Source organism: Caretta caretta, chromosome 14 (genome assembly GCF_965140235.1).
Source record: "Caretta caretta isolate rCarCar2 chromosome 14, rCarCar1.hap1, whole genome shotgun sequence".
Classification (NCBI taxonomy): Eukaryota; Metazoa; Chordata; order Testudines; family Cheloniidae; genus Caretta; species Caretta caretta.
Window position 1 is genome coordinate 17,888,767 of NC_134219.1, and position 21,532 is coordinate 17,910,298.

The window sequence follows — 21,532 nt, forward strand, 5'->3', positions numbered from 1 at the left end:
CTCACGAGTCTGGTCCTTCTAGTGGAGCATCCCATGTCAGTCTAGTGGTGGTGTTCTCAGCCCTCTGGCTGAGGCCTTCTGGCTAGTCCCCCAAACCCCCGTTTTGGAGTCTCAGGTGAAACAAACAAATTATAGGATCCAGGGCTTGTCTACACTTACAGCACTGCACCGGTGCAGCTGTGCCACTCTAGTGCTTAGTGAAGACTCTACCTAAGCCGACAGGAGAGCTTCTCCCAAGAGATTAGTGTTGGTACTTCCCCTCCCTGAGAGGTGGTAGCTATGTTGATGGGAGAAGCCCTCCTGTTGACATAGTGCTCTCTACACCGGTGGTTAGGTCAGTACAAGTATGTGGCTCAAGGGCGTGGATGTAAATTGATCATAACAACTTTTTACATATGTGAAGACTGTTAAGAGGGTTTTTTTTTCTTCTAAACTAAACATGCCCTTCTTTCAACTTTTCCTCAAAAGGTCACGTTTTCTAAATCTCTTACCATTTTCGTTGCTCTCCTCTGGACGTTCTCCAATTTGTCCACATCTTTCCTAAAGTGTGGTGCCCAAAACTATACTAGCCTTTTCTGCTGAACAGAGCAGCTGCATCATGTCCTATTCCTGTCCCAGAATACAGGAGTGACAGAGTGAACAGTAGCTAACTTTACTGCAACATCAGTATATACTCATAACAGTCCCTAACTCTTGGTCTCCATCCAAATAGGCTCTCAAAAATCATTGCCAGTTAATCGTAAAGGCTGATCCAGCCAAGGCTTACTCACAAGAGTAGTCAGTCCCACTGATTCATCTGGACAACTTGTTTGAGTAAGGACTACTCACCTGAGTTAGGGATAGGGTCTTTATTCATGGCAAGTAAATTTCAATCGCTCTCTTTTATAGAAAATAAAATATACGGATGGGGTTTCTAAAGCACCCAATGGTGGCCTAACTCTGCTCCCACCAAAGTCAATGGGAATCCTGATTAGTGCATTCACATAATCTAAATTCAAATATTGGCAAACTGGGCAGTTTTGACTCTGTTTCACTCTGAGTTTTGGGGTCCATTTGAGTGGAAGATCAAAGGTTTGAATCAACATGAAATTGCATCTGCACCAACCTCATGAAGCAGAGCCACCAAGAGATTGCATAGCGCCATGTGCGGGTCAAGTCAGCTGGCCATCATGCGCAAGACTCTACTTTTAGTTCTATACATTTTCAGGTTGACACTTGAAAAATGCCTTCCTTGGGTGTTTCCTAAAGGCCTTTAACCCAGCTGGCAAATGGATGCATTACCACAAAGAGAAAATCAGATCATGCTACCTTTTCTGCCACCTCCATCCAGTATTTCTTTCCTCTTTGCTGAACTGTTATACACTTTTTGGACATTCAAACAGAAGCAGCGTGTGACATCAGTAGCAACACAGGGTCCAGCTTCTCACAGTTCTCTGGAGACGGGATCCCGGCAAATAAGTTGCACAAGTTAACTAGAAAAAATTAGTTCAACAGGTGCAAATTCCTAATGTAGATGCACTTAAACTGGTTTAATCCTTGCTTACATCAACAATCAGATGGTATAAAGCAGTGGTTCTCAACCCATGGCCTGCAGCCCAATCAGCCCACAGCTGCCGCCGTTGTGAAATGCTCAGGGCCATAAAGGTAGCATATATATTGTGTGGATGCAGCCCATATAACACAGATTGCTGCATATCCAGCCCAGAATGGTAAATAGGTTGAGAACCACTAGTATAAAGAATTGGTTTCTCTCTAACAGTACAAGACAGCAGCCACTAAAATCACATTAGAAGCTAAGTGAGGGGGAAAAAGGCAATATAGATGCCCAGCTCTGATCAAAAGCTAACTCCTTTATCTTTGAAAAACCCAGCCTTAAGAGGTCCGATATCTCACAAGCAGTCATGGCTGGATAGCGTATTTCCTAGTTCATGTGTCATGAGGCGGTGCAAAGAGAACAGCAGAATTGACTAGAAAGGGAAGTGGCAACAGCTGAACAGAAAAAATGCCAGCATGTGAATTTTTCAAATGTTCTTTAAATTCTCCTTATATCCGTTTGAATCTTCTAGGCTAATCAAGCTGAGAAATCCTCAAGTGGGCCCTGAAGAGCAGTCTGCAATGATCACTGAAGGAGCCATTAGGAAAGGTCAAGATGCATCCCTCTTCTCTGCTCAGGCACATTCACAGCTGGCCCAGAGTAAACCAGCTTCTTTTCCACCAAACAAATCCAGCTAATTGTGACTCTCTAGCAGCAGCGGTTGGAGCATGACTTGGCAGGTTTCATTGGAGTTGCAAGCAATTGCTGTAAACTGGGAGGGGAGGGAGAGGGACAGCACTTAATTTGTAATGGAAGAGGTGCTGGGGCTCAGGATGTTCCTTTGGCTGCTGAGTGTCGTGTATCTGATGCAGCAAGCAGAGATGCCAGGGCTATGAACTGCCAAGCCCAGAGGTGCTGGGGCTAAGGGACAGGTAAAGCTGAGGTGGAAGACGAGGGAATCAACATGAAGTTGCATTTGCCCCAAACTCATGATGCAAAGCCATCAAGAGATTGCACAGCTCCATGCTGAGAATGGGGGGAGCTGAATGTCAGCCAGCATTTGGTTGCTGCAAGACAGAGAGAGCATGCTGTGCCTGTCATTTCTGCATTACAGCTGGGTGAACTATGCATGGACAGGGGGGAATAAGGACCCTTCTGAATGGGACAAGTGGGCAGCACAGCAATGACCTACACAGATCCAGGAACCTATTAAAATCTGGGCACAGGGAAAAGGCCAACCAATGAGCATCCTATCCTTTAGAAACCCATCCCCAAGGCGTAGGGAGATGATTAGCTACTTCCCACGCACTGGAGAACGGGAAGGCAGAAAAAGCAGAAGGATGCGTTCTCATGGATAAATTAAAGACTTCAAGCCTCCTACTGGGTATCACTCACCAGTGGCAAATTCAAGGCCCCACAGAAGTGAATGGAAAGGCTCCCATTGCCTACAGAGGGTTTTGGACCAGCCCATAAAATGCTGATTTCCCAAGCAGACAGTGACTCAATGTCAGCAGCATTTTAAGCAGCCAGGTGAGAACTTGAGCTTAGATCCAGGTCCCTTCTCCCCCCCCAGAGTAGCAGAGATTGGAAGATGCGAGTGTAACCCTTCTGTCAGGTGAAGCGGGCAGCAACCAAGTCAGGGTTCAATATCTAGGGGTTCCTTTCCATCAATACAACACAGAACTGGCTCAAGCCCCCACCCAGTAACCTGGGAAAATTACACACCACCCCTGGGAGCCTCTGAGGGGCAATACTTCCCCACTCGCAAGCACAGAGTCTGAGTGTAGAAAAGAAACTTTTAACGAAAAAAGTCAACCGACATTAATTAGGGAAAATGCCACAAGCAGTATTCATAAACAGAACTCCTTGTGAATTTCATAGGACAAAGAGAGGGGCTCCAATCTGAAAGGAAAACTGTTCCAGTAGTTAGTCTAGGTCATGGGACATCTCTGTTCAGTTTCCTACTCTTGGGCAAATCACTTATCTTCTCTGTGTCTCAGTTTCTCATCTGTAAAATTCTCTCAGCTGGGTTTAATACTGGTGTAACTCCAAGAATTTCAACAGAGTCATTCCTAGTTTATGCCCAAGTGAGATCAGAATCTCCCCATTTAAATGACCCAGGATGGCAGAAATCTTATGTAAACAGCTGACCTCATAACATTTCCCTACAATAAAAGTACTGAGTGCTTATAGACCCCTTTTCCTCAGAGAATCGCAAAACCCTGCACAAAGGAAGGTTATGTTTCATTAGATCATTCCACATATAGGGAGAAGGAAACACAGAACTTAAGTGACTTAGCCAAGATACCACAGCAAATCAGTGCCAGGGCTGGGAATAGAACATCTCTCCTAACTCCAGATGCAGTACCCTATCCACTGGACCACAATGCATCCAGTCAAGGAAGACTTTTGAGAGGGTAGCAAGCAGATTTGGCAAGACCTTTGCTATTTGGGGTCAAGGTCTTTATCCAACAGTTCCCTAAATTCTAGCCCTAGTTAGGGCTTAAACCCAACCCATACTCCAAACCCTAGCTTGGAATGGATCCCAGCACTTAACCTATCACTAGGTCCCATCAAACCCCTTCTTTTTGCAAACCCCTTTAGCCATGCCACATTCTTGAGCCGGAAAGAGTTATGGGATGGACTGTTTCATCACAGACTTTAATAAGCTCGTTAATGAGCTGGCTATGTTCCTCTTCTTTTCGAGGATAAAATAGGACAGACTAGCATGACTCTACTGCTGCCTCAAGCACGCTCCAAGCAGCAACAGAGTTGAGTGTCTATTTGTCCTTCAAACCCCCCCCCCCCCCAAAAGATTGTTGCAAAATCTCCTTGTGGAGCTTAGTGGAGAGAGCGCTGGAAGGGAGAGCGTCAGGATGGAGAGACACTACGTTATCCACAATAGGCTCTGTGAGTCACTAGCATCATCAGCAATGACTGACAACGTGAACTAGGTCTTGGGCTAGAGAGAGAGGATGTGGGTGTTTTCCACATGTCCTTATAGACCCTGTGCTCAAATTTTTGCTGTTGTCTCACTAGGCCCCAGTGAGCAGATGGGAGTTTCCAGTCACAACCCATATAGCTACCAGGAAGGTGAGAGGAACTGAGACACCACAGACGTAAGAGCTATTCAGGAACAAAGCACAAAGAAATTATAAACGTACTTGGCCACTTTTTCAGCAATCAGGCCAGGTTGCTCTCTACCTACAGCTAAGAGGTCATCTGTGCTCCTGGCAAAACCCCATCATGCCAGTTATGGTTTTGCCCACAATTGATACCCTAGATTTCTGTTTCCGTCTTCCAGGCTAAGGAGAATTGTATGAGACTCTCTTCTGAGCCCATCAGTATTTTGTTTTAACTAGCTGGAGGTGTGTCTGCTCAGTGTGATGAGCCACACCCTTCTGTCCCCAGGGATGACCATGCCACCTCTGTAGAGCTCCCAGCTTCCGCTAGCATGGGGGTGAGATACCAAGACATGGAATCAAATTGGAGTCCTCAAGTCCCCAAATCCAAGCATGGCAATAGAAAGCGATATGGAGAGAGGGCACAGGCGCGCTGCACTGTGGCCAGTCAGCAAGAGGTTAATTTTGGTTCAGCTTCCCCCTCTCTGTGTTCAGGGGCTTTTAGCATGTCTGGTTAGGAGAGAGCCTTTGGGAAGCTCATGCTCTATACACAGGACTAGGCAGAGCCCCCAGCTGAAGATATTAGCCTTGGGAGAAACGGCCATGCTGCGTGCAGCTGGTTTGTCCTCCGCCACTGAGACACTCTACCAGCTTATGAACATGTAAGGGCAGCAAGACAGGGGAATGGGCTAAAATGACCCCTGCTCTTCTTCGCGAAGGGCTATTTAGGGTCTTCAGCACACTGAAGAGAGAGAAGCAAGAAGAGAGGTTACTGAAGGAACCAATTAATGGTTTTACAGAGGGCACGGAATTGCTCGGGACAGGGTGTACTTTACTATCCTATATTACCTAGAGTATGCCACAGAGATCATACCACTTAGCTAGCACTGTGCTCCAAATGGTGCTTGTCTGGCACTCTCCAGTTCCTGCTGTTTCTTTACTCCCTGGATCCCTTCTCTCCCACGCTAACACTGCTGGCCCTTCAGCATTTCTCAGCTTCTCCTCACTTCTCATGCCCCTGTACTGGAGAAGGCTCTTTGTTCCTCCAATTATTTTAATCTCTGCTCAGTCCTTCCCCACTTGGGCAGCTTTCCCCTCTCATTCTGTCAAACTTTCAGCTTGGCCCTTAAATTGATGATTTCAGATTTCCGCTCCCTTCCCCAGTGTGTTGTAGAGCAAGCCCCTGGGGAAAAGAACATGCATATTCATAAACTGGCTTCCAGTAGCCTCCTGGAGCCTCCTTTTACAAACACTAGGCCACATCACGTCCGCTTCTGTCTACACTACAGGGAAGGATCATCTGCACGTGTCCATAGCCCCTCTCTAGTTTGCCAGTCGCATTGCCTAGTTAGCTGCTTTTCCTCATAGTCCAATTAAATGAGGGTTTTTTTCAGCTTTTCCTAGGAGCTCATTTGTCCAAGAGATGGAATGCCTCATGCCTGGGGTTTGCCCCAGAACTCTAGCTGGATGAGTCAAAGGTCCAGCAGCTTCAGGGATTCAGAATGAACAGATGGTCTCAAATGGCTTGGTTTGGATACCAGGGTCCCTCATGCTGCCCCAAATCAAGGAAGAACTGGGGATGGGGCAGAGAGAAATAAATTTGCGTAACAGTTACTATTCTGCCTGTCAACATCCAGACACTTCATTCCTTGTCAGAACTTCAGGATTGTCATCATAGGCTAGTTTTATGCTCCCAAAGGTGGTAGCGTGGAGGTTAGGTGACAAATTGGTGCAAAGGATTAATGCACCATTCTTTCCCACTAGGACCTTTGATTTACTTCCTGACAATGAAAATGGGTTTTGTCCTCCATCCTGAGGTTTAGTCCAGGAGATGCACCGCTAATCCACTAACCTCCTAACGTGCAAGGCATGGATGGGGATTAGCTGGCTGGGGTTCAATCCAATGACAAAGATATGATATTGGTAGCACAGGGATGGAGCAGCTCAAAGCCATGGTGGAGATCATAGCTTCCCCTATAATTGCAAGTGTTTCCCTGCACTTTGTTCACCAGACTTTGGAATCTAGACTTTAATGGACACCCACCTGCTGTCATAAAATCATACAGCAGCAGTGCTGGAACAGATTTTTCTCATTTTCCTCTTACCAGAAGGTTGTGACTGTTTCTTTTAGATGTGGGCCTTGCTGCCTTTGAATCCTTGAGAGCAAGCTACTGTACTTTTCCCTACATGGGACTACAATTTAAAATTGACCTGGAAACTGAACCTGGCAAAGAAGGCAACAGTCCACTTGGCAGGTGGATATCTCACTGTGCGCAATGATGCTAGTGCTCTGGATCGGCATGGATGGCCTGTTGGCCTCCTCATAGCATTTAAAAGGTGTTTTGACCTATAAAGCCCTAGCTGGCTTGGGACCAGCTTGACAGGCCACATCTCTCCCACCGTGCTAGAGTGCTGCAACTGCAATCAATTCAGGCACTGGAATAAAAGAGACAACGCTGCTAGCAGCTTTCAGTCAAGGTTAATGTCATCCCTCTTTTCCAGTGAAAGCAGCAGGCGAGGGGCTGGGATTGCAGTAGGGGATGGATGAACCAGTTCACACAAAATAAATTGCTCCTTTTCCTTACCCTTCCTCTCGGCTAATCACCCAAACTCAAACCAAATCAGAACTTCTAAGAAAGTTCCAAAATAGGTCTGGGTAATTACAGTACACACACATAAGGCCCTTGTACTGCCATTGAAGGACAAGAAGGAGTTTGCATATGTTCTGGTTTTCTGGATGAATGCAGCAGTGCTGGGTAGTAGTTTAAATAATTGATGGTGACAAGAGGTGTCCATCAACATGATCAGTTCTGCTGGCAGGAGAAAGAGGACTTGATACCCTGCCCCTCAGAGAATCTTCCTCTTCTCTCTCTGACTACAGGGTTTGTGTTTGTTGCGAGAATTAATTTATGCCTATAGAGTTGGAACAGCTGCAATAAATAATTCACTTTGAAGATATGTAATGCTCTACTACATGCCAGACAGAAATAAATATATCCTTAGTCTATCTCTCCCCTCTCCCCCCACAGGCAGTGAAGTTTTTTACTTTTGCAGAACCGTGGAAAAATAAAATACAAAGAAAAGAAAAATCCTCTCCAATAATGGCAAGAATGTCTAATTAGGAACAAACTCAAAGGACCTGAGCCAGGAGTCCTTATTCATGCGAGAAAGGGTTGGAAGCTCAGGTCCAAAGATAGTACCAAATTCTGGCAGTGTTTCATGTAATCACTAGCCAGAAGACCCATATAGAGCAGTGTGAGATATGTAGCTGTGTAACTTATGGACTGTTTTCTGTGTACTGCAGCTTTAAATTTCTAGGACACTGCTTGAGGCAGCTGCCATTTTGTGCTTAATTTGAATGCCGTCCATGACAGAGGGGAGTCATGAACACACTGTGCTATACTGAGGTCTTTGTATACACTAGAAAAATTAAACCAACTTAAGTCCTCAGCACATTGGCAGGACATTAACACACAAACTTGCCCTGCACTAGCTACAGAGGGCCTAAGAACCAGTTAGAACAGACTACCTTTCAGCAGGTTTAATAGCTGGTTAAAATTCACTGGGCTCAATTCAAACTGGTATAGTGCCAGTGTGGATGCTGTAGGAACTTGTATGGAACTTGGAAGGAAGAGCACAGGTTGCAGGAGGGAAGAGTTTGGAGGAGGCAGCAGAAAGTCAGACTGTGTGCACATGGCTGGAATGCTAGTTGTAGTTACAACACCTTTGTAGGTACTTCTCTTACTAAAGAGCCACTTTAGTTTTCAAAATATGGCATCCTGTCTTTATTACCCAGCAGGTGGTACATGAAACAGACGCAGATAAGCTGAAAACAATCCAACAACTACTCCCACTATTGTCCCACATTTTGGAAATGCTGTACATGCAGTCTAGGCACAGCAATCCCTCCACTCCCTAACCCTGTGTAGCTGCTGCATGGCTGAGTGTGTCCCAGGACCCTCAGATAAGGGGCATCATCGAAATGCACAGAATTATTTAAACTCTTTTGCATAAATAATGGACAGTTTGGCAGATTCACTAGGAGCACTGAAATCTTGTACCAAAAACCAAGCTCAGAGTTCTATGCACATTAACACTAATCAAAGTCTGGTGAAAGACATCCGAGGAGCAGAGAACAAAGTTCCTGTGAATGTTAAAATTACAGCTAACAGAAAGAGAGAGAGAGAGAGCGCGCACAAGTTATTTCCTAGGGGTGTATTTATTAGCTCTCTGATCAGCCCAAAGAGCTGTTTCTAATTACGTAACACTAAAGCTATTGAATCAATTGGACTGGGTGCGTCCTTCAGCCGAAAAAAGATTGGCCTGACCTTTACAGTTCATACCCAGTTTCCAACTCCTGCAGCGTCTAATGGGATTTGCTAGTCCCAGCTCTAGTCTACTGAGGAGGTTTCAAGTCTACCCAGACTGTTTGCATGCAACCATCATCCACCAGCCCCAGAGAGACAGTTGTACTTTTTTGACACAATGTAGCTAACAAAGCCTAGGATGAAACACGCAAAAGCCAGAAATAAACTTCTCGGTGAAGGGCACTCCTCTTTGGCATGAACTACTTGAGGAGAAGACTATGCCAAAGCTGTCCATCTTCAGTACACACTTCTAAACCAAAACCTTCCTGACAGAACAGAACATTTATGTGTGTACACTTGCCCTCCCAGCAAAACAGAGCTACCTGGAACAAGCAGAGGCTATGAGTAGAACAACTAAGTCTTCTAATGGTAAAATTTTGCAGCTCTAACCTAACTTGTTCCTTACCTAGCTATTGTGGTGATGCGCACTACAGAAACACCTTGGACAGATAATGGATATTAAATTCAAAGTTTCTGTTGCAGTAAAACTGATTTTGTGTTCTGATGACAAAAATAGTAATCAATATCAGAGAGATTAGTGGAAGCAAACACACTTTTAGCTGCAGTGACTGTCAGAGAAAGGTGTATGCTTGTCCGTTGATAGACCCTGATTAGACTCCTATATTAAATCTGTTAGGGCTGCAGGTCTACATTTAGTATTATGCCGCGTTGGTTTCAATTACCTTTCTTAAGAAAGTAAAAGCCTAAGGGCCTGATCCAAAGCCAACTGAAGTCAATAGCAGTCTTTCCACTGACTTCAGTGAGCTTTGGGTCAAGCCCTAACTGAGTCAAGCACAGTTTCTTACTCACAGCTCTGTTATAGCTCTTCCTAACTTGGTACGCACTCCTTGCTGTTCCAGGCCTGGAGTCCCCACAACAACATGTAACAACATGCTTAGACAGCAGAGGTCCATAGTGCCGAGTTTCCATGACCACACTGCACAGCTTTATTCCAGATGTCTAGGAGCTCCACAGGATTATTGCAGGATATTGTCTCTGATGCAGCTAGGTTAATAGCGGGCAACTGTATCACCACGGCCAGTTTGTGACTGGGCAGTGTCCCCTCCTGACCTCAAATCTGATCTTCAGAGCTCAATGTGGGGGTCTCTTTCTCTGACGCAGGCAACGTGACCAAAGGAGGCCAACTGACAGCAGCCAATGATAACTTCAGTCCTCTCGAGGCATGTTCTCAGGGATGCATCCCTTTTACTGATAAAATTAAATCATCTTATACCCAGCAGTTGCTGCTGGCAATGCACATGAAATGCCTCCAGACTCCTGATATCTTGTTTAAGCAGCATCCACGTTTCAAATCCATAGAAGAGGATCAGAAGTACACAGATTAGATACATCTGTACTCTGTATGTTGTTTCATCTTCTTTTGGCTCCAGACCCTAGGTAGGTCCTTCACAGCTGAGGTTCCTAAACTAGTTCTCCTTAGGGTGTCTGGCTGGATGTGTCTGTCTGAAGACAGTTTACTGCCTAGATAAATGAAGTCATCCACCACTTCCACAGTGTGTCCGGAAGCACAGATCTGGTCTATCACAACTTCTGCACTGACGCTCTGGATTTTTGTTTTTGCCCAAGAAGTTCTTAAGTCCAAGGCGAGCTGCCTTGTGCTAGAAGCTCTCTAGTACATCTTTGAGATCGTTTGCGTCCTGACCAAAGAGGATGACATCATCTGCATAATCCAGGTTGGTAAAAGAGGTTGAACCGACAGTTAATACTGACATTTGTAGAGATATGTTCAAGGAGCCAATCCATTGCATAGCAGAACAGGGCTGGGGCTAGGACATGACACAGCTCAGTGAATTAATATCTCTCTCTTCTGATCTGCAGGAGCCCTGTTCTACAAAAAGAAAAAGGAGGACTTGTGGCACCTTAGAGACTAACAAATTTATTTGAGCATAAGCTTTCGTGAGCTACAGCTCACTTCATCAGATGAATGCAGTGGAAAATACAGTGGGGAGATTTTATATACACAGAGAACATGAAACAATGGGTGTTACCATACACACTGTAACGAGTGTGATCAGGTAAAGTGAGATATTACCAGCAGGAGAGAGAAAAAACCTTTTGTAGTAATAATCAGGATGGGCCATTTCCAGCAGTTGACAAGAATGTGTGAGGAACAGTAGGGGGGGAAATAAACATGGGGAAATAGTTTTACTTTGTGTAATGACCCATCCACTCCCAGTCTCTATTCAAGCCTAAGTTAATTGTATCCAGTTTGCAAATTAATTCCTATTCAGCAGTCTCTCGTTGGAGTCTGTTTTTGAAGTTTTTTTTGTCGAAGAATTGCCACTTTTAGGTCTGTAATCGAGTGACCAGAGAGACTGAAGTGTTCTCCGACTGGTTTTTGAATGTTATAATTCTTGACGTCTGATTTGTGTCCATTTATTCTTTTTCGTAGAGAATGTCCGGTTTGGCCAATGTACATGGGAAAGGGGCATTGCTGGCACATATCACATTGGTAGATGCGCAGGTGAACAAGCCTCTGATAGCGTGGCTGATGTGATTAGGCCCTATGATGGTGTCCCCTGAATAGATATGTGGACACAGTTGGCAACGGGCTTTGTTGCAAGGATAGGTTCCTGGGTTAGTGGTTCTGTTGTGTGGTTGCTGGTGAGTATTTGCTTCAGGTTGGGGGGCTGTCTGTAAGCAAGGACTGGCCTGTCTTCCAAGATCTTTGAGTGTGTTGGGTCGTCCTTCAGGATAGGTTGTAGATCCTTGATGATGCGCTGGAGAGGTTTTAGTTGGGGGCTGAAGGTGATGGCTAGTGGTGTTCTTTTATTTTCTTTGTTGGGCCTGTCCTGTAGTAGGTGACTTCTGAGTACTCTTGTGGCTCTGTCAATCTGTTTCTTCACTTCAGCAGGTGGGTACTGTAGTTGTAAGAACGCTTGATAGAGATCTTGTAGGTGTTTGTCTCTGTCTGAGCGGTTGGAGCAAATGCGGTTGTATCGTAGAGCTTGGCTGTAGACAATGGATCATGTGGTGTGGTTGTTTGTACAATATCCAGTAAAATGGGACCCTGAATCTTCATAAGGGCCTCAGGGCACTACTAGAATATAGAAAATTAAATACCACTGTCACATAAACTGCTTTATTCATTTCTGTAGCTATGGTGCGAAAGGACTCCATTACTGTAAGTAGCCTCTGAAGCTGAAATGGGACATGGACTAGTTAGTGTAAATAGTCACAGATCCCATTTAAAGTGATACCGAATGAAATGTGTGTCCAAAGTAGAAGTACCTCAGTAGCATACAAAACACTTCCTTTTGAGGGAGAAAGATGTGTGTTATGTAGTCAAATAGGTGCAAGGAGTGTGTGATAAAAATAGATCTGTGAATGAAAACCTACAGTACTACAATTTCCATTGAGCTATTGTGGTTTGATCACGCACCTTGAGTCTCTTGTGGCAGCATAATAGATTCAGCAAACCTGCAGCAGCTTCACTGCACGCGTATCTAGTTCAAGAGACAAAGCACCATCTGGGTTTAATAGGAAGTCCTACAAGTGACTATAAATAAGCTAGGAAGAATGTAATGAGCTGCCTTTGAGGACTGTTACGCCACCCTTATTTTTAGGTTGCAGATTAGCTAGAAGCCAAGCAATGTATGAGCTTGCCACAGTTTAACTGGGGATTTTGTTGGTGTGCCACTAAGGTCCATTCTCCATGCACCACTGCACGGAGAGAGCCAGTGGGTTTTGAATTACACCATGAAAGGCTAACGAGGACACTGCAGCCCAGCATAAGTCAGACAGTGGCTGGGAGAAGATAAGTTCAGGGACATTTCTAGACAGATATGGTCACACATATTGGAACTCTAGCAAATGGACACTGGTCTTAACCATTCTTTATCTTGCAACCGGGAGAGGTGAATGGTCGGCATGAAAAAGTGACTGCCCCATAAGTAACAGGCATCAGGGGAACAGCAACCTAGCATGGCACAGCTGAGCAAGCAAGCAAAAGGGATCCAGGTGACAGTGTTACCAACCCCAAACATTCAAATGTCATGAGTCAGGGCTCCCAAAATCAAGAGACTGGCCTTGGCTTAAAAAAACTCATGAGATTTTAAGATGTATAGGAGATGGGGCTTTAAGAAAGACTCCAATTACTGTGAGATTTGCGATAAAATTGCAAGAGTTAGCAACACTTTTCTGTGGGAGTGTCATAAAAATAAAGGGAAGGGTAACTACCTTTCTGTATGCAGTGCTATAAAATCCCTCCTGACCAGAGGCAAAACCCTTTCACCTGTAAAGGGTTAAGAAGCTAAGATAACCTCGCTGGCACCTGACCAAAATGACCAACGAGGAGACAAGATACTTTCAAAGCCGGAGGCAGGGGAGGGGGAAGGGTCTGTCTGTCTGTGTGATGCTTTTGCTGGGAACAGATCAGGAATGCAGTCTCAGAAACTCTGTTAAGTTAGTAAGTAATCTAGCTAGAAATGCATTAGATTTCCTTTTGTTAAATGGCTGGTAAAATAAGCTGTGCTGAATGGAATGTATATTCCTGTTTTTGTGTCTTTTTGTAACTTAAGGTTTTGCCTAGAGGGATTCTCTATGTTTTTAATCTGATTACCCTGTAAGGTATTTACCATCCTGATTTTACAGAGGTGATTCTTTTACCTTTTCTTTAATTAAAATTCTTCTTTTAAGAACCTGATTGCTTTTTCATTGTTCTTAAGATCCAAGGGTTTGGGTCTGTGTTCACCTGTACAAATTGGTGAGGATTTTTATCAAGCCTTCCCCAGGAAAGGGGATAGGGCTTGGGGGGATATTTTGGGGGAAGACGTCTCCAAGTGGGCTCTTTCCCTGTTCTTTGTTTAACACGCTTGGTGGTGGCAACATAGGGTTCAAGGACAAGGCAAAGTTTGTACCTTGGGGAAGTTTTTAACTTAAGCTGGTAAGAATAAGCTTAGGGGGTCTTTCATTCAAGTCCCCACATCTGTACCCTAGAGTTCAGAGTGGGGAAGGAACCTTGACAGGGAGATTTTCTCTAATGGCCTTGGGGGTTTGGCCCTGAATGATTAATTCAATCCTCCTCTGCTTTAGAGCTGACTTGCTTCCACGACATTCTCCCTGATAGAAGTGCAGTACAGTACATTCAAAACCTCAGAAGACTCCCCCTAAACGTGTAAAGGCTGAACAAGGATCTCTGGGATATGGCTCTTTGTATTTAAAGCTATGGGTACCTTGATTCCTCAAAACAAATCACTGGAGCACCACCCATCCATCCTCTAATACATTAATTAAAGCATCCCGAAAAGCAAAACCCTTCATGAAATGGATAAGCCATAGGCAGCAAATATGGCTCAAGCTGATTGCTTTGATTCCATAGTGCCTCCCTTTGCAAAACCGGATCCCTTGGACTATCTCACGTTCGAGTGGGTTCCCCATCTCTCCAGCCAATGTGTGTGGAGGCTGCTCAGCACTTTGAAGGGAAGCAGTCTATATTAGTTCATACGGAGATTGCTCCTTCGCCTCATTTTATCTTAGAAACACGCAGTCAGATTGGCCCATGTCACAAAACTGCTGCTGGAGTCAGAACAGCAATGGCTAGAGACAGCTAGATCGAAGCCCCACGAGCTATTTTAGCTGTGGTGAGTGGAGGGAGCATGTGTATTAAAAACATAATCAGAGGATGATTGAGTTTATAGGATGCATTATAAGTTGTCTTTCTCCTGCAGGCTGCCTATAAAGCATATGTAAGAATTGACCTTAAATAAGAAAGGTCAAACAGTCCCCAACTACAATAGAAATATGGTTCAGAAGTTTGTGCTCACCCTAAATGCATTCTCAATAGTGTACATTTATTATCTTGCTTTTGCATGAGGATATGCTTAGTGCTTGTGATGTTGCATGGTCTATTTGCTATACTTGTGTGTGTGTATTATTTTCCTCCTTCATATGTAATGTGGATCCCTGAAAGCCCCTTCCATCTGGGATGGCAGTACATTTGAGGCTAGTAGCAGATGTCAGTATCTATCAGTTGCTCTCAGGCAGTATTCCACGTGACCCACTTCCACATAAACCTTCAGGATGCGACACAACAAGTTTAGCACAGTACCGCTGTGGCAAATTGAACTTCCACAACAAAAAGGGGCAGAAGTACTCCAAACACATCTGGTGATGTCAGGTCTCTCTGAGTCACCAATGTCCAGCATCTGGATCTAGGACAAATGCTCTGCATTGTTGTTTCTAGTCAGGCATCACAAGGGTGCTGGGCTTCTTAGATTAGCAGAGCAGCATCTTGGTGACATGTTAACTCACCTCAGGGTTATTCTGTCTTCATGCTAAATTCACCCTGGAGATGTCACTTGCCAGAATGTGTCATTTCTGCTTCATGGGCTTGTTTATAGTTAGGAGGAAGTTTTGTGAATAGAACAAAGTGACAAGATGCTGCACCCTTGAAAAAAAAAGTGACTATGCTCTAACAAACATGAGTTTGGGTGTCCTGAGATTTCATTAAGAGCTGGTTGCCACTATGTTAATATCTGTACAGTTCACCATGCGGGAAGCACACATCACAAAGCCATCTTGGGACAGTCTTATTCCCTATGTTAGCAAAGACGAGACTGGCAGGGAATCTTGGAGGTGGTCAGGCGACATGCATGTATCTCTGGGAGAAAGGGAAGGGACAGCACTCACACCATGTAGCGTCCTATTGACCCATGGAAATGGACAGTAATGACAAGTAGACCCAGGAGAGAAAACCCCAAATGCAATGAGAAGCCCTGACCTGGGCAGATGCTCATTGTGTTGTATCCACCTCTGAGCAGGACAGGCCTTTTACTGCATTTTGGAAATGTATCCCTTATCCATGGGCCAGTGCCCAAGGGTTGGCTATTTACACCTAAGCAACACATGGATAGCTCGTGATGCCAATGAAGTTTTTTGTTTTATTTGACTACAGACAAATAACATTCTTACACAAAGGGCAGAGTCAAACCCAGACCACATGGCCTCACTGAAGCTTCCTGAACATGGATCTTTTCAGTCACTCTCCCTAACAGATTAAACAAAAGGCTGATTTAAGATGTTACAGGGCAATGACAGATCCCAAAGCATAATGGGTGGGACCACTTTACTATTCTAATAGTGCTCTTTATCAGAAGCCGGCCTGTGGGGAGTCTTCCATTTGCTTTAATGATTTACTGCCCATAATCCGGAAAAGGATTTCTATTTGCCTGCTAGAGGGACTAATAGTAAGAGAACACTTGTAAATGAGAGGGGCCTATAGTTAGCTGCACTTTCTAAATTAATCATGGGTCTACTCCTTCCCCAGCTAGTTATAGGCAAAATATATTTAGTTAATACAACACATCCCACACAACAATCAGCAAATGCTTCTTAAACATTAGTCACCACACTACTCTGGAATGCAGGAAAGCATTATCCCTACTTTACAGAGAGGACATGCTGCTTGCCTGGGGACACACAGTGAGCCAGCGACATAGAACTGAACCCCAGTATTGAACCACTAGGACATTGTCTTCACTAGCAAAAAGGTGTGTTTTAAATACATTATCTCACATATTTTAAAATCCTAGTGTCAACAAGGCAAGTGTAGTTTTAACATGTCAGCTGGTTGCAGCGAACCCTAATTCTCCATTCCTCCCAGGATTAACTTGACCAGCTAACACATGTTAAAACTATAACCTGCCTATACTAGGATCATGAACACATGTTTAAAACACACCTTTTCCCCTAGTGGTCTAAATCGCACTCCTCCTCTGAATAGCTGCCCATAGTGATTGCACTTGTCCAGTGAAGTGTGGACAATTGCTTTTTACAAACATAGGACACCATCAGCATCACCCATCTGTCCTTCCTGATCCCACCAGGTATTCATGAACACGGGGCAAAGATGCAGTCTTCTGATTGAAGATACCACAGACTAACCCATCCTTGGGCAGCTGAGCTGTGGGTTCTTTGCTCACCACAGACTCCTCAGACATTCTGATGTTTCTCAGGAGGTTAAAATTCAAAAAGCAAAGACAAACAAACAGAACCATGTATACAGTTTAGTAACATAGAATGCTTCAAAATAACTCCTAGCCCTAGCATGAGAACAGGTTCCTCCGCTAATGTGATTAGCGAGAAGTGCTCGGTGCGTGCCAAAAAACGGGCTTCCCAATGGGAGAAGAGGGAGCTTTCAACAAACAGTTCCTCTGTTCTTACTGTTCAAAATACGTTGTGTTTCATCTCTTTCTATCTGCACTAAAGCTGGATGTATTACAAGAGCTTGTTAAATAAATCATCTTCTTATTAGTCCTACTACTTAAGGCAGGCCAGATCTTGCACTACTTGTATATTAAAAAAAAAAAAAACCCTCTCATTGGACTCTGTTAGGCAGGCTTGGTCCCAGAGTGTTATTTTTTTCTTTATTAAAAAAAAAAGCTTTAAAGCTGTGTTTGAATTAATTGCTTCCCTTCCTTTTAAAGGATTGCATCATGTGAAAATGATAAAGAATCGCAGAAAACCACTTTCGTCGAACACTGAACCAGGGACTTTATTAGACTATGGATAGCACTGCTTTCATTAAAACTACCCTGACCTTAGTTTCTGCTTCACTGCAGAGCTTCTCCCCAAGACCTTCTCCAGCCCACTTGCCTGGCTTCCCACTACAGATATTCAGAGCAGATGTACGTCCCCTCACAGTTTCTTCAACTAGCACAGGATGGGCTATTTGCAGGCCATTTAGGAGCAGAAAGAACGTGTGCAACTTTCAGGCATGCATGTGCATGGATACACATGCATATTTGGCACACTGGCAGGCACTCTCCATTCAAGACAACGTAGAGGTATGCCAGAAAATGCATACTATCTGTTTTTCTGTATATGGGTATATAATTTTGTGTCTCTCACAAACTCTTAAAGGGACTGTTAATGTCCATAGTATGAAAATCTAACTTTTCTTGAACAAAGATAGTCTCATGCCTTGACCAGAAGACAGAGCCTCAGGTATCCAGGCTCTACTCCTGGCTCTGTCACTGACTTTACTATGAGTCCTTGGACAAGTCACTTCACCTCCCTGTATTTCAGTTTCCCCATCTGTACAATGGAGTAAATTAACACTGAGCTGGCTATTTCCATGGATGTAGCAGTGCTGCTTTTGGCATGTTCTTTACCATCACACAGATCCCATGTCCTTGCACTTCCTGCTCACTTTTCTTTATGGAATCTTGCCTGGCAGAAATAGCGGTGCACTCATGGCATGCTTCCAATGCTGTTTTTCATGCAGACTATGGAACAAGTTCAGAAAAGCATGGTTAGAAGCCTGGAAAGTTTCTCAATGTAAGGCAGGTTTAAGAAACTCAATATCTTTAGCGCTTCCCAGAGATTACTTAATCCTAGTCTATGAGAATCCACATGGGGAGAAGATTTCTGATAGGAGAGAGCTCTTTATTAGGTAAAGGCACAAGATCCAATGGCTAGCAGCTGAAGATAGACAAGTTCAAACTAGAAGCAAGGTGAGAGTAATTAACCGTTGGAACAATTTACCTCGGGATGTGGTGTACTTGCCATCACTTGATGTCTTTAAAACCAAGATTAGGTGTCCTTATAAAAAAGTTGCTCTAGGTCAATCAGAACCTATGGGCTTGATACAGGAGCCACGGAATGAAATTCTATGGCCTGTGCTGTGCAGAAGCTTAGAATAGATGATGTGGTCCCTTCTGGCCTTAAAAAAAAAAAAAAATCTATGACTCTCTCTAGCAATTTGACTCCATAATACAAAGGGTACCAGTATTATCATCTGCAGTCCCCATACCAAGTTCATTGGAGAGCTGATCCTTTCTGACTAGATGGGGCTGAAAAGCTACCTAATCCACACATCTTGCTGGCCATTCATAGTACACATCCATGTTTCCAAAATAATAGGGGCTTTCCAAGTCCTCTTGCAAGTTTGAGAGCAACCTGACAGAAAGAGTCAAACAGGGGTGGCAACAGAAGTAGCTTTCTGGGGGCCCTGTTAGCTTCAATCCACTCTTGGCAATGCGATGCTAGACAAATCTGTAAACCCTCCACCAACATGGACTGATAGACGGAGGATCTAGGCCTAGCAGGGAAGCCACCACCCCTAGAGAGGCCAGAGAACAGAAGAGGAAAGGGCAGCATAGGCAGCATATACCTCACAGCTGATTGCGGGTGGATGGTCCAGCTATACCAGAGAATCCCAGAGGAGGCAATACAAATGGGAGTGCAGCACTCATGTGCCCTATGTTGTAGAGTAAGGAATGAACCAGAGAGGGTGTGTGTTCCTTTGCAAGCCTTAGGATCTTCCATCCTGTAGCAGCTGGAAGGGCTTCTCTCCTGGCCTGTAGCGACAGGGAAAAGTGGCCAGGCTCTGCCTGCCCTCAGGAGCTAGCAGATGGAAGTCATGGGGGCGGAGCCAGCTGTGGAACTCTCACACTTGCTGGGAGTCCAGCTGTATGAAAAAAGGATAGTCATGAAAAAAGGGGTGGCACTTGGATGAGTGTTTTTTTTACTAGGGTGGTTTCTAGTGCATGAAATAAAGGCAGTGCAATCTGCGAGAACCCAGAAAAATCTGTGTTGCTGGAGAGGGACAGTAGGTAAAATTTTAAAAGAAACAAAACCCCTCGCAATGGTTAATCTCAAGGGAATTAATTTCCTGTATCTCTGTGAAAGGATGGCTCTTGCATTAAGCAGAGCTGACGAACCTTGGAGACCGGCACCCAATGTAGAAAATAGGCTGATGCAAAAGAACCAAGTTGTGACAAATGTTCCCCGCAGTTTTCAGTCAACTGCAAAAGGAAGGAGCTTTCAGCAGAGTCTAGTGAATTGTGATGCGCAAGACAAGGTGTCACAGTGACTGTATCAGAGAGAGGAAGAGAGATGAATTTCAGTTAATGCAAGGGCATAGCTATATGCTACAAACCATGGCCACTTCAGTGCTGTGTGCACACATCTGTTTTTAGCAGGAAAAGTTAAACTTGGATACTGTCATTTACTCTCCATGAGGGAGCATTAGCATTTATAGTTAAATGGAATTTACCCTTTCAATGACAGCAAAAGCAACTTCATGGGCACTCTTAGGCGGCCAGGGAAAGGGTGCCTCAGGGACCAGTGGCCTAATCTAGTGGCAAGCCAGTTTCAGTGTATGCCCCCTTAACTGTGTCTTTTGAGAGCATGGAGCAACAAATGCTCTTATCTCAAGTTAGGATCCATTGTTAGGGCACTAGATTAGGTCTTCTGACTCCCAGGCCAATGCACTGAACTTACTGTCTCCTCTGGGAGTCTACAAGGAGGAAGCCTGGTTTAGTGGTCAGAGTAGCATACTGGGAGCCAAGATGACCTAGGGTGTATTCCTGGCTCTGCCACTGAGGTGCTACATGACCTTCGACAAGTCACTTCTGGGGCCCCGGAGCAGGGGTGGCCATGGTCCCTCCCACTTTTTACTGGCTGTTAGAGCGAGTGATGGGGGGAAGGGGTGGAGAGGAGCGAGCAGGGGGCGGGGTCTTGGGGGAAGAGGCCGCATGGGAGAGGGGCCTCGGGGGAAATGGTGGTGCAAGGGCAGAGCCACAGTTTGGGCACAGTTGGCCCCCCCACTTTTAGAGACCTTCCCCTGCTCTTGAGTCACTTACCTCTTTGTGTCTCGGTCTCCCAATCTGCAAAGTGGGGATAATGACTCTCACACACCTTTCTAAGGAGCTCTGAGGTCCTAGGATAAAAGGCACCATAGAAGCCCAAATAATAATTAGGGTAACTAATTTGATTCTAGGGCCAAGGTCTTGTTGAGGATTTGTATCAGTGTAAGGGCAGACAGACCATGCCCCACTCAAGGCCTAGGGGGCAGAGCTTCGGGGCGGACACAAGGGTGAAGTGGGGGGCTTCGCTGACCTAGTTGAAGTGTGCCGGCCAGAGCAGGGAGGTCTCTTTGCAACAGCACATTGCGAACAGGAGTTCAGTGAGGGGTACTGGCCAGCTCAGCATCTGGCAGCACTGAGAAGACTCCATTGAATGCTACAGAGGACTTCACTGTGAAGTAAGCATAAAAGTAGGCGAGGAAAAAAAAAGTCACTGTGATGCTATGCCAGATGCAGCATCATCCCAATAATCTTTGGGGAGTTATTTGCCCTCCCTCTCTCCCTTCTCTGCCCCAGACTCAGGTGGATTTCTGTGGAGCCCATCAGCAGCAGTGTCCTATCTTCCAGAAGGGATGGGTGAGTGCGGACAGAGAATCTTTCACTGTCTCCGCCTTGGACTGAGAGAGGCTGTTGCATTTGTGGTTAGAGCGGGTCATGTACTTGACAGGACGAACCTGTGACTATATTCACAAACACACAGAGCTCAGTTTCAATTTGCCAGAATCCACATGCTCAGCCCATTGGTTATCAGGATGGCTGCTGGCATCTTTACAAACTTGTACCCAAAGCACATTATTCCTGTTGGTAAATCTCAGTTATCTAACTAGGGAACAGAAATTGGCACCAGGTGACCGCTAGCACCCTATGAAGAGCAAATGCTCAAAGCAATCTGTGCCT

At 44.9% G+C, this 21,532-nt stretch overlaps 1 protein-coding gene across 2 annotated transcripts in view; it reads left to right on the top strand.

Moving 5' to 3' along the window:
- The window catches only part of LOC142069046 (uncharacterized), a 44,655-nt gene that overhangs the window by 17,614 nt on the left and 5,509 nt on the right, over nucleotides 1-21,532 (top strand). The window contains exon 4 of one of the 2 annotated variants that reach the window (XR_012664917.1): nucleotides 2,067-11,389. The exons of the other annotated variant lie outside the window; for it this stretch is intronic. The gene's annotated coding sequence lies outside the window, so the exon portion shown is untranslated. Of the gene's footprint in view, nucleotides 1-2,066; nucleotides 11,390-21,532 lie in introns of those variants that run through there. 2 annotated transcript variants of the gene reach the window in all.